At 31.7% G+C, this 15023-nt stretch overlaps 1 protein-coding gene across 3 annotated transcripts in view; it reads left to right on the top strand.

The window, feature by feature from the left end:
* Positions 1–15023, top strand: part of kuz (zinc-dependent metalloprotease kuz) — a 532667-nt gene that overhangs the window by 101933 nt on the left and 415711 nt on the right. The gene's annotated exons all lie outside the window — the stretch shown is intronic.

The raw sequence follows: 15023 nt of genomic DNA, 5'->3' as shown, positions 1-15023 counted from the left end.
TCGAATTACTTAGTCGAAATTGTGAAAGAATTTCAGATGCCTTTTAAATTGAGTTCTTGCAATACTGGAAAATATAAATATATAAAAAATAAAGTTTCTATAGAAATAAAATTTTGACAACAGTTTTTAAATATAGACATCAAATTTCGAATTTTAATTTAAAAATATTTCAATTTCATTTCTATAAGAAATTTTGAAATTTGAAATTTTCATTTCTATAGGAAATTTTATCAAAATTTCGTTTCTATAGGAAATTTTGTGAAAATTTAATTTCTAAAGAAAATTTTAGCAAAATTTCATTTCTATAGGAAATTTTGTCAAAATTTTATTTCTATAAGAAATTTTGTCAAAATTTTATTTCTATAGAAAATTTTGTCAAAATTTCATTTCTCTAGGAAATTTTTACAAAATTTTAAATTATTTTTTTTTATACAAAATTTCGTCAAAATTGTATTTCTGTAGAAAATTTTAGCAAAATTTTATTTCTATAGAAAATTTTAGCAAAATTTTATTTCTATAGAAAAGTTTAGCAAAATTTTATTTCTATAGACCATTTTGTCAAAATTTTATTTCTATAGGAAATTTTAGCAAAATTTTATTTCTCTAGGAAATTTTGTCAAAATTTCATTTATGGGAAATTTTTTGAATATTTTATATCTATAAGAAATTTGTCCAAATTTTTTTTAAATTTCATTTCTATAGGAAATTGTGTCAGAATATTATTTTTATAGGAAATTTTGTCAACATTTCATTTCTATAGGAAATTTTATCAAAATTTTATTTCTATAGAAATTTTCTGAAAATTTCATTTCTATAGAAAATTTTAGCAATATTTTATTTCTATAGACAATTGTGTCAAAATTTTATTTCTATCGACAATTTTGTCAAAATTTTATTTCTAGAGGAAATTTTGTCAAAATTTCATTCTATGGGAAATTTTTTGAAAATTTTATATCTGTAAGAATTTTGTTCAAATTTCATTTGTGTAAGAAATTTCATTTCTATAAGAAATTGTGTAAAAATTTAATTTATATAAAAAATTTTGTCATAATTTTATTTCTATAAGAAATTTTGTCAAAATTTTATTCTATAGGAAATTTTGTCAAAATTTTATTTCTATAGAAAATTTTGTTAAATTTTCATTTCTATAGGAAATTTTTGTCAAAATTTCATTTATATAGGAAATTTTTGTCAAAACTTCGTTTCTTTAGGAAATTTTGTCAAAATTTTATTTTTATAGGAAATTTTATGAAAATTTCATTTCTATAGGATATTTTGTCAAAATTTCGTTTCTATAGGAAGTTGTGTCAAAATTTTATTTCTCTAGGAAATTTTGTCAAAATTTCATTCTATGGGAAATTTTTTGAAAATTTTATATCTATAAGAAATTTATCCAAATTTCATTTGTATAGGATTTTTTTTTTAAATTTCATTTCTATAGGAAATTTTGTCAAAACGTCATTTCCAAATTAAATTTAGTCAAAATTTCATTTCCAAAGGAAATTCGGTCAAAATTTCATTTCCAAAGGAAGTTTGGTCCAAATTTCATTTCCAAAGCAAATTTTGTCAAAATTTCATTTCCAAAGGAAATTTTGTCAAAATTTCATTTCTATAGGAAATTTTGTAAAAATTTCATTTCTATAGGAAATTTTGCCAACATTTTATTTTCATAGGAAATTTTATCAAAATTTCATTTCTATAGGAAATTTTGTCAAAATTTCAATTCTATAGGAAATTTTGTCAAAATTTCAGTTCTATAGGAAATTTTGTTAAAATTTCATTTCTATAGGAAATTTTATCAAAATTTCATTTCTATAGGAATTTTTGTCAAAATTTTATTTTTTTTTCTATAAAAAATTTTATTTCTATAAAAAATTATGTCAAAATTTCATTTCAATACGAAATTTTGTCAAAATTTCATTTCTCTAGGAAATTTTTACAAAATTTTAAATAAATTTTTTTATACAAAATTTTGTCAAAATTTTATTTCTAAAAAAAATTTTAGCAAAATTTTATTCCTATAGAAAATTTTAGCAAAATTTTATTTCTATAGGAAATTTTGTCAAAATTTTATTTCTATAGGAAATTTTGTCAACATTTCATTCTATGGGAAATTTTTTGAAAATTTTATATCTATAAGAAATTTTGTCCAAATTTCTTTTGTATAGGAATTTTTTTCGAAATTTCATTTCTATAGGAAATTGTGTCAAAATTGTATTCTTAGCACAATTTTATTTTAGGCAAAAGCCAACTATCATAAACTTTATTTCGGAGGTTTCGAGTGTGGTTCACTTTGGGTTTAGTGAACTACCCGAATTTATTCTGATAATTGGTTGATAGTTTTGCTGCAAGTAGAAGATGTTGATGAGGAATGTGGTAATTCCGAAACGTGCATCCATCCAACCGCAATGGTTTTAAAGGTGAAATCAAAACAACAAATAAAATTTTATTTCTGTAGAAAATTTTAACAATATTTTAGTTTTATAGACGATTTTGTCAAAATTTCAATTCAATACGAAATTTTGTCAAAATATTATTTCTCTAAGAAATTTTTACAAAATTTTAAATTAATTTTTTTTATACAAAATTTTGCCAAAATTTTATTTCTATAGAAAATTTTAGCGAAATTTTATTTCTGTAGAAAATTTTAGCAAAATTTTATTTCTATAGATAATTTTGTCAAAATTTCATTTCTATAGGAAATTTTGTCAAAATTTTATTTCTATAGAAAATTTTGTCAAAATTTAATTTCTATAGAAATTTTCTGAAAATTTCATTTCTATGGGAAATTTTGTCAAAATATTATTTTTATAGGAAATTTTGCCAAAATTTTATTTTCATAGGAAATTTTATCAAAATTTCATTTCTATAGGAAATTTTGTCAAAATTTCAATTCTATAGGAAATTTTGTCAAAATTTCAGTTCTATAGGAAATTTTATCAAAGTTTAATTTCTATAGGAAATTTTGTTAAAATTTCATTTCTATAGGAAATTTTATCAAAATTTCATTTCTATAGGAATTTTTGTCAAAATTTTATTTCTATAGAAAATTTTAGCAAAATTTTATTTCTATAAAAAATTATGTCAAAATTTTATTTCTATAGACAATTTTGTCAAAATTTCATTTCAATACGAAATTTTGTCAAAATTTCATTTCTCTAGGAAATTTTTACAAAATTTTAAATACATTTTTTTATACAAAATTTTGTCAAAATTTTATTTCTATAGGAAATTTTAGCAAAATTTTATTCCTATAGAAAATTTTAACAAAATTTTATTTCTATAGGAAATTTTGTCAAAATTTCATTTCTATAGGAAATTTTATCAAAATTTCATTTCTATAGGAATTTTTGTCAAAATTTTATTTCTATAGAAAATGTTAGCAAAATTTTATTTCTATAAAAAATTATGTCAAAATTTTATTTCTATAGACAATTTTGTCAAAATTTCATTTCAATACGAAATTTTGTCAAAATTTCATTTCTCTAGGAAATTTTTACAAAATTTTAAACAAATTTTTTTATACAAAATTTTGTCAAAATTTTATTTCTAAAAAAAATTTTAGCAAAATTTTATTCCTATAGAAAATTTTAGCAAAATTATATTTCTATAGGAAATTTTGTCAAAATTTTATTTCTATAGGAAATTTTGTCAACATTTCATTCTATGGGAAATTTTTTGAAAATTTTATATCTATAAGAAATTTTGTCCAAATTTCTTTTGTATAGGAATTTTTTTCGAAATTTCATTTCTATAGGAAATTGTGTCAAAATTGTATTCTTAGCAAAATTTTATTTTAGGCAAAAGCTAACTATCATAAACTTTTTTTCGGAGGGTTCGAGTGTGGTTCACTTTGGGTTTAGTGAACTACCCGAATTTATTCTGATAATTGGTTGATAGTTTTGCTGCACGTAGAGGATGCTGATAGAAATGTGGTAATTCCGAAACATGCGTCCATCCAACCATCTTGCACTCTATAGGGCTTTGCCCAAATGAATTTGACAAACATTCTTTTCCTCTGTTGGTTAATCTACTCTTGTAGGTTAGTCAACGCAATGGGTTTAAATCTGAAATCAAAACAACAAATAAAATTGTATTTCTGTAGAAGATTTTAACAAAATTTTATTTCTATAGACAATTTTGTCAAAATTTCAATTCAATACGAAATTTTGTCAAAATATCATTTCTCTAGGAAGTTTTGACAAAATTTTAAATAATTTTTTTTATACAAAGTTTTGTCAACATTTTATTTCTATAGAAAATTTTAGCAAAATTTTATTTCTGTAGAAAATTTTAGCAAAATGTTATTTCTATAGAAAATTTTTGCAAAATTTTATTTCTATAGGCAATTTTGTCAAAATTTCATTTCTATAGGAAATTTTGTCAAAATTTTATTTCTATAGGAAATTTTGTCAAAATTTCATTTCTATAGAAAATTTTGTCAAAATTTAATTTCTATAGAAATTTTCTGAAAATTTCATTTCTTAGTAAATTTTGTCAAAATTTCATTTCTATGGGAAATTTTGTCAAAATTTAATTTCTATAGTAAATTTTGTCAAAATGCCATTTCTATAGAAAATTTTGTCAAATTTTCATTTCTATAGAAATTTTTGTCAAAATTCATTTCTATACGAAATTTTGTCAAAATTTCATTTTTATAGGAAATTTTGTCAAAATTTCATTTCTATAGGAAATTTTGTCAAAATTTCATTTCTATAAGAAATTTTGTCAAAATTTCATTTCTATAGGAAATTTCGTTAAAATTTTATTTCTATAGACAACTTTAGCAAAATTTAATTTTAATAGAAAATGTTGTCAAAGTTTTACTTCTATAAGAAATTTTGTCAAAATTTTATTTCTATACGAAATTTTGTCAAAATTCTATTTCTATAGGAAATTTTGCCAAAATGTTATTTCTATAGAAAATTTTGTCAAAATTTCATTTCTATAGGAAATTTCGTTAAAATTTTATTTCTATAGACAACTTTAGCAAAATTTAATTTTAATAGAAAATGTTGTCAAAGTTTTACTTCTATAAGAAATTTTGTCAAAATTTTATTTCTATACGAAATTTTGTCAAAATTCTATTTCTATAGGAAATTTTGCCAAAATGTTATTTCTATAGAAAATTTTGTCAAAATTTCATTTCTATGGGAAATTTTGTCAAAATGCCATTTCTATAGAAAATTTTGTCAAATTTTCATTTCTATAGAAAATTTTGTCAAAATTTCATTTCTATAAGAAATTTTTTCAAAATTTTTATTTTATAAGAAATTTTGTCAAAATTTCATTCCTATGGGAAATTTTGTCAAAATTTCATTTCTATAGGAAATTTTGTAAAAATTGCATTTCTATAGGAAATTTTGTCAAAATATTATTTTTATAGGAAATTTTGTCAATATTTCATTTCTATAGGAAATGTTATCAAAATTTTATTTCTATAGAAATTTTCTGAAAATTTCATTTCTATATAAAATTTTGTCAAAATTTCATTTCTATAAGAAATTTTGTCAAAATTTCATTTCTATATTAAATTTTGTCCAAATTTCATTTCTATAAGAAATTTTGTCAAAATTTCATCTCTATAGGCAACTTTAGCAAAATTTAATTTTTATAGAAAATGTTGTCAAAGTTTTATTTCTATCAGAAATTTTGTCAACATTTTATTTCTATACGAAATTTTGTCAAAATTCTATTTCTATAGGAAAATTTGCCAAAATTTCATTTCCATAGGAAATTTAGTAAAAATTTCATTTCTGTAAGAAATTTTGACAAAATTTTTAATTATTTTTTATACCCACCACCATAGAATGGTGACGGGGGTATAATAAGTTTGTAACACATCGAAACATCGATTTCCGACTATATAAAATATATATATATATTCTTGATCAGGGAGAAATTCTAAGACGATATAAGCATGTTCGTCTGTCTGTCTGTCTGTCACGCTACAGCCTTCAATAATGGCGCTATCGTCCTGAAATTTGGCACAGATTCGTCTTTTGTTTGCAGGCAGGGCAAGTTCGAAGATGGGCTATATCGATCCAAGTTTTGATATAGTCCCCATATAAACCGACCTCCCGATTTGGGGTCTTGGGCTTATAAAAGCTGTAGTTTTTATCCAATTTGCCTGAAATTGGAAATCTAGAGGTATTTTAGGACCATCAAAAAGTATACCGAAAATGGTGCCTATCGGTCCATGTTTTGGTATAGCCCCCATATGGACCGATTTCCCGATTTTGCTTCTTGGGAGTCTTGAAAGTGTATTTTCTATCCGATTTGCCTGAAATTGGAAATCTACAGGTATTCTAGGACTATAAAGAGGTGTGCCGAAAATGGCGATTATCGGACCATATTTTGATATAGCCCCCATATAAACCGATCTCCCGATTTTAATTTTTGGGCTTCTAGAATCCGTAGTTTTTATCCAATTTGCCTGGAATTGAAAATCTAGATTTATTCTAGGAAAATAAAGAGTTGTGCCGAAAATGGTGATTATCGGAACATGTTTTGATATAGGTTAGGTTAGGTTAGGTTAAAGTGGCAGCCCGATTAAGATTCAGGCTCACTTAGACTATTCAGTCCATTGTGATACCACATTAACTAAAAGTACCTATTACATATGGGCACTTCTAGTTATAACCGCTGAACCTTCTTGATTATTTTTCTTTGTTGAACCAACCAGATTGTTCCAAAAATATTAGCAGACTGCTTAAGTTAACGTTTTCCAGATCCGCCAGTAATCTGAAGCTATATGCTCCTAAAAGTTGCTTGCGCTTTACACAAAATGCAGGACACTCACACAAGAGGTGTTTAATTGATTCTTTTTCCTCCGCATCATGACAGCTCATACAATAGTCATTATACTTCGCGCCAATAGTTTTTGCAAATTCGCCTATCAGGCAGCGACCCGTTATAGCAGATATCAGGAGTGATATCTGACGTCTCGAGAACATTAGCATATCTAGTGTGCGGTTTAAGTTGAAATGGGGCCATATTTGCTTGGTGTCGTTACAACCCTTGCAATTCTCCCATCGAACATTTGCCATCATAACAGCCTTCTCACGCAGCATGATCTTGCAGGTAGCTAGGGGCATACCAACAAATTCTAGTTCCCCTGGAATATGTAAGGTAGTCCCTAGCCTTGCCAACTCATCCGCTTCGCAGTTCCCCGGTATGTTCCTATGGCCAGGCACCCATATTAGGTGAATATTGTACTGCTCAGCCATCTCATTGAGAGATTTGCGGCAATCGATGGCCGTTTTCGAGTTGAGGAACACAGAGTCCAAGGATTTTATTGCAGGTTGACTGTCTGAGTATATATTAATGCCCACATTTTTTGGAACATTACTTCTCAGCCAATTCGCCACCTCTCTTATTGCTAATATTTCAGCCTGAAAAACACTACAGTGATTAGGTAATCTTTTCGCTATTCGAAGTTCCAGATCATTAGAATATACTCCGAACATCACTTGTCCATCCAATTTGGAGCCATCAGTGTAGAAATCTATATATTCTTTATTCCCCGGGGTCTGTGTGCACCACGCCTCACTGTTGGGGATTAGAGTCTCAAACTTTTTGTCGAAAAGTGGACTCGCCAAAGTGTAATCCACTACGTTAGGCACATCTGACATTATTTTGAGGACAGAACTGTGACCGTAACCATTTTCCGACCACAGCGATAGTTCGCGCAACCGCACAGCCGTTGTTGCAGCTGACTGTTTGGCCAAAATGTCTAAAGGCAATAGATGCAGCATGACATTAAGGGAATTTGTTCCTGTCTTGCTGAATGCGCCTGAAATACACAAACACGCCATACGCTGAACTTTATCTAAACCAGTCGGTTTCTGAAGTGCCGGCCACCAGACTACAACACCATATAGCATTATAGGTCTAACCACTGCCGTGTATAGCCAATGCACAATTTTTGGTTTTAGTCCCCACTTTTTTCCTATTGCCTTTTTGCACGAGTACAAAGCTATAGTTGCCTTCCTCGCCCTTTCTTCAATATTAAGCTTAAAGTTCAGCTTCCTGTCCAAAATAACGCCAAGGTATTTTGCACAATCACCAAAGGGAATTTCAATACCCCCTAAGGAAATAGGCCTAACCGTGGGAGTTTTGCGATCTTTGCAGTACATGACTAATTCTGTCTTTGCAGGATTTACCCCAAGACCATTGTCTTTCGCCCATTGTTCAGTCATCCGGAGGGCCCTCTGAATAATATCTCTGATTGTGGATGGGAATTTTCCCCTGACTGCCAGAGCTACATCATCTGCGTATGCCACCACTTTTATCCTTTCTTTTTCTAGAGTAACCAGAAGGCTATTTATAGCAACATTCCAAAGAAGAGGTGATAGAACTCCTCCTTGGGGAGTGCCTCTGTTCACATACTTTTGTATGTTTGCTTGTCCTAGTGTGGCTGAAATACGTCTCTTCATTAGCAGTTCGTCTAACAGCCTGAGTATACATGGATCAACATTCAGAGTTGTCAGTCCATTTAATATCGAGCTCGGATGGACATTATTGAACGCCCCTTCGATGTCTAGAAACGCCACGATTGTGTATTCTTTGACAGATAGTGAGCTTTCAATAAAGCTGACTAGTTCATGTAGTGCGGTCTCAGTAGACCTGCCCTTCGAGTATGCATGCTGTCGTTTCGAGAACAAACTTGAATCGATGCTAGTTCTAAGATAAATATCTATCATCCTCTCCAGGGTCTTAAGTAGGAATGAGGATAAGCTGATTGGTCGGAAATCCTTCGCCCTCGAGTGAGAGGCTTTTCCCGCTTTAGGTATGAAAACGACTTTTGTTTCCCTCCACTTTCCTGGGATATATGATAAGTTGATACATCCTTTATATATCACCGACAACCAGGGGATAATTTTGTCAGTTACAGCTTGTAACTCCGCCGGAGTAATTCCATCAGGTCCAGGGGATTTGAATGGTCCAAAGCTATTTAGCGCCCATCTTATTCTAGTTTCCGATACAATTTCCTCGACAGGAAACGACCGCTGAGCAACTGTGGCACCGCCAGTACATGGTTCAACCGTCTGATTTCCAGGAAAATGTGTGTCCAATAGTACCTCCAGCGTCTCCTCACTGGACGTTGTCCAATTGCCCTCCGATGTTTTAATGAAACCTGGAGCGGAGTTGGTGGATGCTAGAACCTTCCGTAGTCTGGAAGCCTCGGACGTATTCTCAATACTGCTGCAGTAAGCATTCCAAGAGTTATGCTGAGCCTTTCTCAGTTCTCGCTTGTATCCTCTCAGATTCTTCTTGTAAGCGTCCCAGTCCTCAGGGGCTCTGGTGGACTTTGCCTTGTTAAAGAGCTTCCTGCAGGATTTCCTCATATTACTTATTTCCGTAGACCACCATGGTGGTCGATGTTTCCCCCTTGGCTTTCCTCTAGGGCATGCAGCTTTCAGTGAGATGTTGAAGGCCTTAGTAATCCGCTCCACTGCGTGTTCGATATCTTGTACATTTCTCATATTTGTCTCTGTTATTTCCGGCATCATCATATTGAACGATTCCCTATACCTATTCCAGTCAGCTTTCCTAACATTTGGCGGAAATATGATCTTGGTGATATGAACATCAAATTTGAAACTGATGTAGCGATGATCTGAGAAGCTATGTTCACTTAAAACCTGCCAATCAGATATCATTTCATTCAGTTCTTGCGAGGCCAAGGTGACGTCCAAAACCTCTTGCCTGTTTTTAGTGACAAAGGTTGGGACATCTCCCTTGTTGCAAACTACCAGATTAGTACGCAAAATAAACTCTATTAGCGACTCTCCCCTTGCATTAGTATCACTACTTCCCCATATACTATGATGCGCATTCGCATCGCATCCCATAATGAGTTTCGTCTTTGTTTTCAGTGACTCCTCCACTAAGGTCTTAACGGCATATGGAGGCATCTCCCTGTCATGTCCCATGTAGACCGAAGATACCCAATATTTGCATTTGTCTATTTCTAAACTTGCAACGACAGTGTCTGTATTGCACATTGAAGGAAGCAGAAACAAATTGAGCTCGTTTTTAGCAATTATACAGGCTCGATTTACATCATTACCAGTATACTGCAATAGTTTGAACCCCGGAGTACTTAATTCACATATTTTGTTTTTATAAACATATGGTTCTTGAATAAGAACTATATCTATGTCCCCTTTCATCAGGAGAACTTTTAAGGCAGCACATGCAGCCTTACAATGATGAAGATTTATCTGGAGGATCCGTAGGACCATCGAGATTTTCAACAACCGTCACATCAGCCGCTTCAATCGAGTCATCAAGAATGTCCTCGTCAGAGATATCGGTGACTCTCGCAATAACCATAGGTTCAACTTTGGTGAGTTCTGAGGCAGTAGAAGCCTCCTCACGCATACGGTATCTATCCATGTCTTCAAATGTCTTGGTATCCCCCTCGACTTCGCAAGAGGATCCGCTTACTTCTGATTCAGACAGAGGCTTGTCCATTTCTGAATCCTTTAGCTGATCGTTTTTATACACCTTCATTTGGATATAATGAAAGCCATAACATACACGGCCCTGGGACTTTGCTAGATGTGGCAAAGACTGAGTGTTCAATATAAACACTGCATGCCGTCTTGGCCCATCCACTTCATCCAAACGGCCAACCTTCCAATCAGCTGTTGGAAGATCTGGATTGCATTGTTTCAGTCTATTTAAAATAGATTCAGGGTCAGGAGGGTTTGCAGGTATCCACGCATGTGCTCTTGGTCTAGCCGGTATGTCTTTCTTCTCGACTAACTCTAGAGCAGCTCCTTCCCAAACTTCACCAATTAGTATCAGAGCAGCTTTAAAACATTCTATAGACCTCTGGTCCTCAAATGCGACTAGCTTAAATCGTCCTTGATACCAACCAGCCTCTTGGTGTCGAGGATCTGGGCCGGGAAACTTTTCCAGCACCTGTGAGTAGACGCCAGACAAAGCATTCTCAATTTCCCCCCATTTTTGCTTTGGAACCATACCGTCCAATGCTCCTTTATTTATGATAGCCAGCACAAGGCTGTCTTTAGCAACTGAGGCAAACGATCGTTGATCCCTTTTGGAGGATGGCAGCTCATCCGGTGATCGTTCCCTTTTTCCAGCCTCAAGAATTCCTTGAGCCCATTTTAAGGAATCGCTTTGTTTAGCCGACAACGTGCTTGGGTCGACTGATCCTAATTTCTTTAGGATAAACAAAGCATTTCTGCGTTCTTTGAATCTCTTTCGTGAGGGATTACCTCCTTTTGATGCCGTTACCTTGGAAAAGGTCCGACTTGTCAAATTGTCGCCACCTGTCGACCCGTCTACAGGTCGACTAATTGGGCCTAACTCTTGGTCATTGCCCAAATTTATAACTCCAGTCGATACCCGTCCACTGAGCCCTGAAGTTAGCAACCCAGTGGATGTCTTTGAATCTCTCTGCATGGTGGCCTAATATCCCACCACACTTGAAATTCGTAGTAGGTACTTATTACGATGATTTTATCCGCTATTAAAAAACACGTCCGTTCCGTTCGACGGTTGAAATATGATATAGGCCCCATATAGACCGATCCCCAGATTTACTTCTTGGGCTTCTCGAATCTGTAGTTTTTATCCAATTTGCCTGAAATTGGAAATCTAGAGGTATTCTAGGACCATAAAGAGGTGAGCCGAATATATTGAGTATCGCTACAGTTTTTGATATAGCCCCCTTATAAACCGGTCCTCCGATTTGGGGTCTAGATTTTAGAACTACAATTAAATATGCTGAATACTGTGTGTATGCTTCCATGTTTTGGTGTAGCACCCATTACACTGAACTCCCGATTTAACTCGTTGGGTTTCTAGAAATTTAAGTTTTTATCCTATTTGCCACAACTTGAAAATATACTGGCATTTTAGACCCATAACGAAGTGTATATGATTTAGTTTTATCGGTCCATTTGGTAAGGCCTCCATATAGACCGATTTGACTTATTGAGGGTACAGAAAGCGCACTGATCATAAAAATTGCTTGAAACTGAATGCAAAATTTCCAGATTTTACTTCTCGTAGTCATTTAAATAATTGGGATGAACATCCACAGATTTTAGATTTCAAATCAAGGCGTTATTTCATAATTTTCTTGCACACTTACAAGAGATGTTTATGATTCCTCTAAAACTCAAACAAAAAGTTTTTGTTATAAATTCAGAATCTTAACTAGTCGTCATAGGTAAAATCTTTACATTTATTTGTGGGGAGCGTACTGGTTGAACTGATCTACTTGGGAAAATATCTGTCATCAAATCCCCCTGAAATTTTCAAAGGAAACTATTATATCTGATTCATGGTGGTGGGTATTTAAGATTCGGCCCGGCCAAACTTACTACTGTATATACTTGTTTTATAGAAAAATTTGTCAAAATTTTATTTCTGTAGAAATTTTTGTCAAAAGTTGATTTTTGTGGAAAATTTAGTTAAAAAATTTAGTTTTATAGAAAATTTTAGGAAAATTTGATTTCTATGGAAAATTTTGACAAAATTTTAAATTTAAAATTAAATTTTGTCTCATACTTATCCAACTTTAATGCAAGGTGGCATAACAGTCGCTTACAAACAAAGATGCCAATGAATCCTTAACATTACATTCATCATAGGAGATGTTGCTTGATCTTCTGCTATGGCAAAATTTCAATCATTTTCTCGTGTGTTTTTTTTTTTTATCGACATTGACTAGAACATCATGCTTATCATCTTGTTTTGTTATGACTTCCATTTGTATGTAATGGAGGCAGGAGTATATTTTATTCTGTGCCCTTGTGGCAATTTGGTACGTGTTTTCAATTTACCTCTAATAGCAGCAGAACATGTCTATCGAAGTGTTTAAAATCCGCCTTTTACACAAATCATAGATCTCCAAAAACCTTTTTTTCGCTTCTCTAATATTTCTAAGGCCAATCCTCCACATATATGTTGGTTCTACCCACACTCTAGGTCATTCTCATGGGATGACACAAATGTTTCAGAATGTTAAGTGGATTTTGTGGCAGGTCAGCCACAAAAAGCATAGAAAGTTCCGAACAAAGGAAATTCCGTTTTTCATTCTTCACATTTGGTAAACAGAATCACGCGTTGGTGGAATCCTTTTCGCGTGTACATGTCCTATCATCCTTGTCGGCAAGGCCCATATGGTATTTTCAACAATAAACGAAAGCCCGTACATTTGAGACGTATGTTTAAAATTGCACAAACAAAAAAAGAGAAGAAAAACGTTAAATTATTTACTTCAGGTAAACATATGCGGCCTGCTTTAGCCTTTGTTCAACTGTCATTTAGAATGGGAAAATGGGGGAGTTTTTGAAGTAAAACAGCAATATTTTATGACACAGTTGTATTGGACTGACATTGTTTGGTAGAAGGCAATTTTACGTTATTTACAGTATGTAGATTAGAATTCCTAAATATTTATTACGTGGGAGTTGCCTGGGGTCATGATTGAATTTGACTGAATATCCAAAGGTACACACACACACAAAAGATCCAAGAAAGTTTTTAAAATTTTTCTTCAATAATTTTTGCGGGGAGAGAGTGCTCAAAGTTATTTGATGGCTTTATTTATTGCATATTTGTTGTGGTAACATTTCCCAAGTTGGAATATTTAATACATGTAAGCCATTCCGTTGAAAGTTCTTAATGGCTTTCGTATAAATGTACAAATGGCGCCCAACGTGGAGTGAGTTCTGGTAAAGTTATATTTACCTGGGAGACTATAGTGAAATACTAAAGGGAAATTATACTAAAGTGCAAAATCCATCACTCTGTATGAAATTTCTTTATATATTATATAGATTGGAAAAATTATTGAACTGCAGCTATCCATTTATTACACAAAAGAAAAATCCGTATAGGGCGACCATTCATAGATTATATCCTTAACACAGCAATCTATCATTTTTACACTATCATCAATAGTAGAAGATTTTCAACTTCTGTGTCTCTTCTACTCTTGAAGATTTTTTCCTCTATAAATTGGCGCCCAACATACACAGAAAAAATATCACCAAAATATTTCCAATTAAAAAGTTAATTGAAGTTGAAAATGTTTTCAATTAATAAATTAATTGATACAATTAACTTTTTAATCATGATAGAAACATTAAGTTAATTAAGCCAGTGATTGAAAATTTTAAAATTTTTAATTAAAAAATTAATTGATACAATTAACTTTTTAATCAAATTCGGAAGACTTATTCAGTTAAAAAAAGTGCTGATTTTTTTAAATTTTTAATTAAAAATGTATTTCAAACAATGATTTGTTAATCCAAATAAAAACTCTAAGTCAATTCAGAAAGTAATTAAAAATAGTTACCTTTTTTAATTAATAAATTAATTGAGTTTTGCAATCAACATCAATTAAATTTTTAATTGAATCAATTAAAAAATTAATTGAAATTTGCTGAAAAAATCAATTAATTCTTTAATCAAGAATTTTTTCTATGCCCAATTAAAACTGTGATTGATACTATCATTTCCGTGATTGAAGACATTTCAATTAAAAAATTAATTGGATCAATTAATTTGGTGATTGAATCAGAAAATTTTTTTTTGTGTGTAGGTTAGGTGGCAGCCCGATGTATCAGGCTCACTGTGATACCACATTGTGACTCCACATTGGTGAACTCTTATCACTGAGTGCTGCCCGATTCCATGTTAAGCTCAATGTCAAGGGACCTACTTTTTATAGCCGAGTCCGAACGGCGTTCCACATTGCAGTGAAACCACTTAGAGAAGCTTTGAAACCCTCAGAAATGTCACCAGCACTACTGAGGTGGAATAATCCACCGCTGAAAAACTTTTTTGGTGTTCGGTCGAAGTGGGAATCGAGCCCACGACCTTATGTATGAAGGAGGGCATGCTAACCATTGCACCACGGTGGCTACCTGGCGCCCAACATAAATCTTGGTGACCATAAAAGGTCGATTTTTGATTTTGATTTGATTTTGATTTTCACGAACTGTTTAGAGTTCTAAACATGCACTATCATT

Source organism: Haematobia irritans, chromosome 2, assembly GCF_050003625.1.
Source record: "Haematobia irritans isolate KBUSLIRL chromosome 2, ASM5000362v1, whole genome shotgun sequence".
NCBI lineage: Eukaryota > Metazoa > Arthropoda > Insecta > Diptera > Muscidae > Haematobia > Haematobia irritans.
Note: the sequence above shows the minus strand (reverse complement) of the source record. Positions and strands in the feature narration are given on the sequence as shown.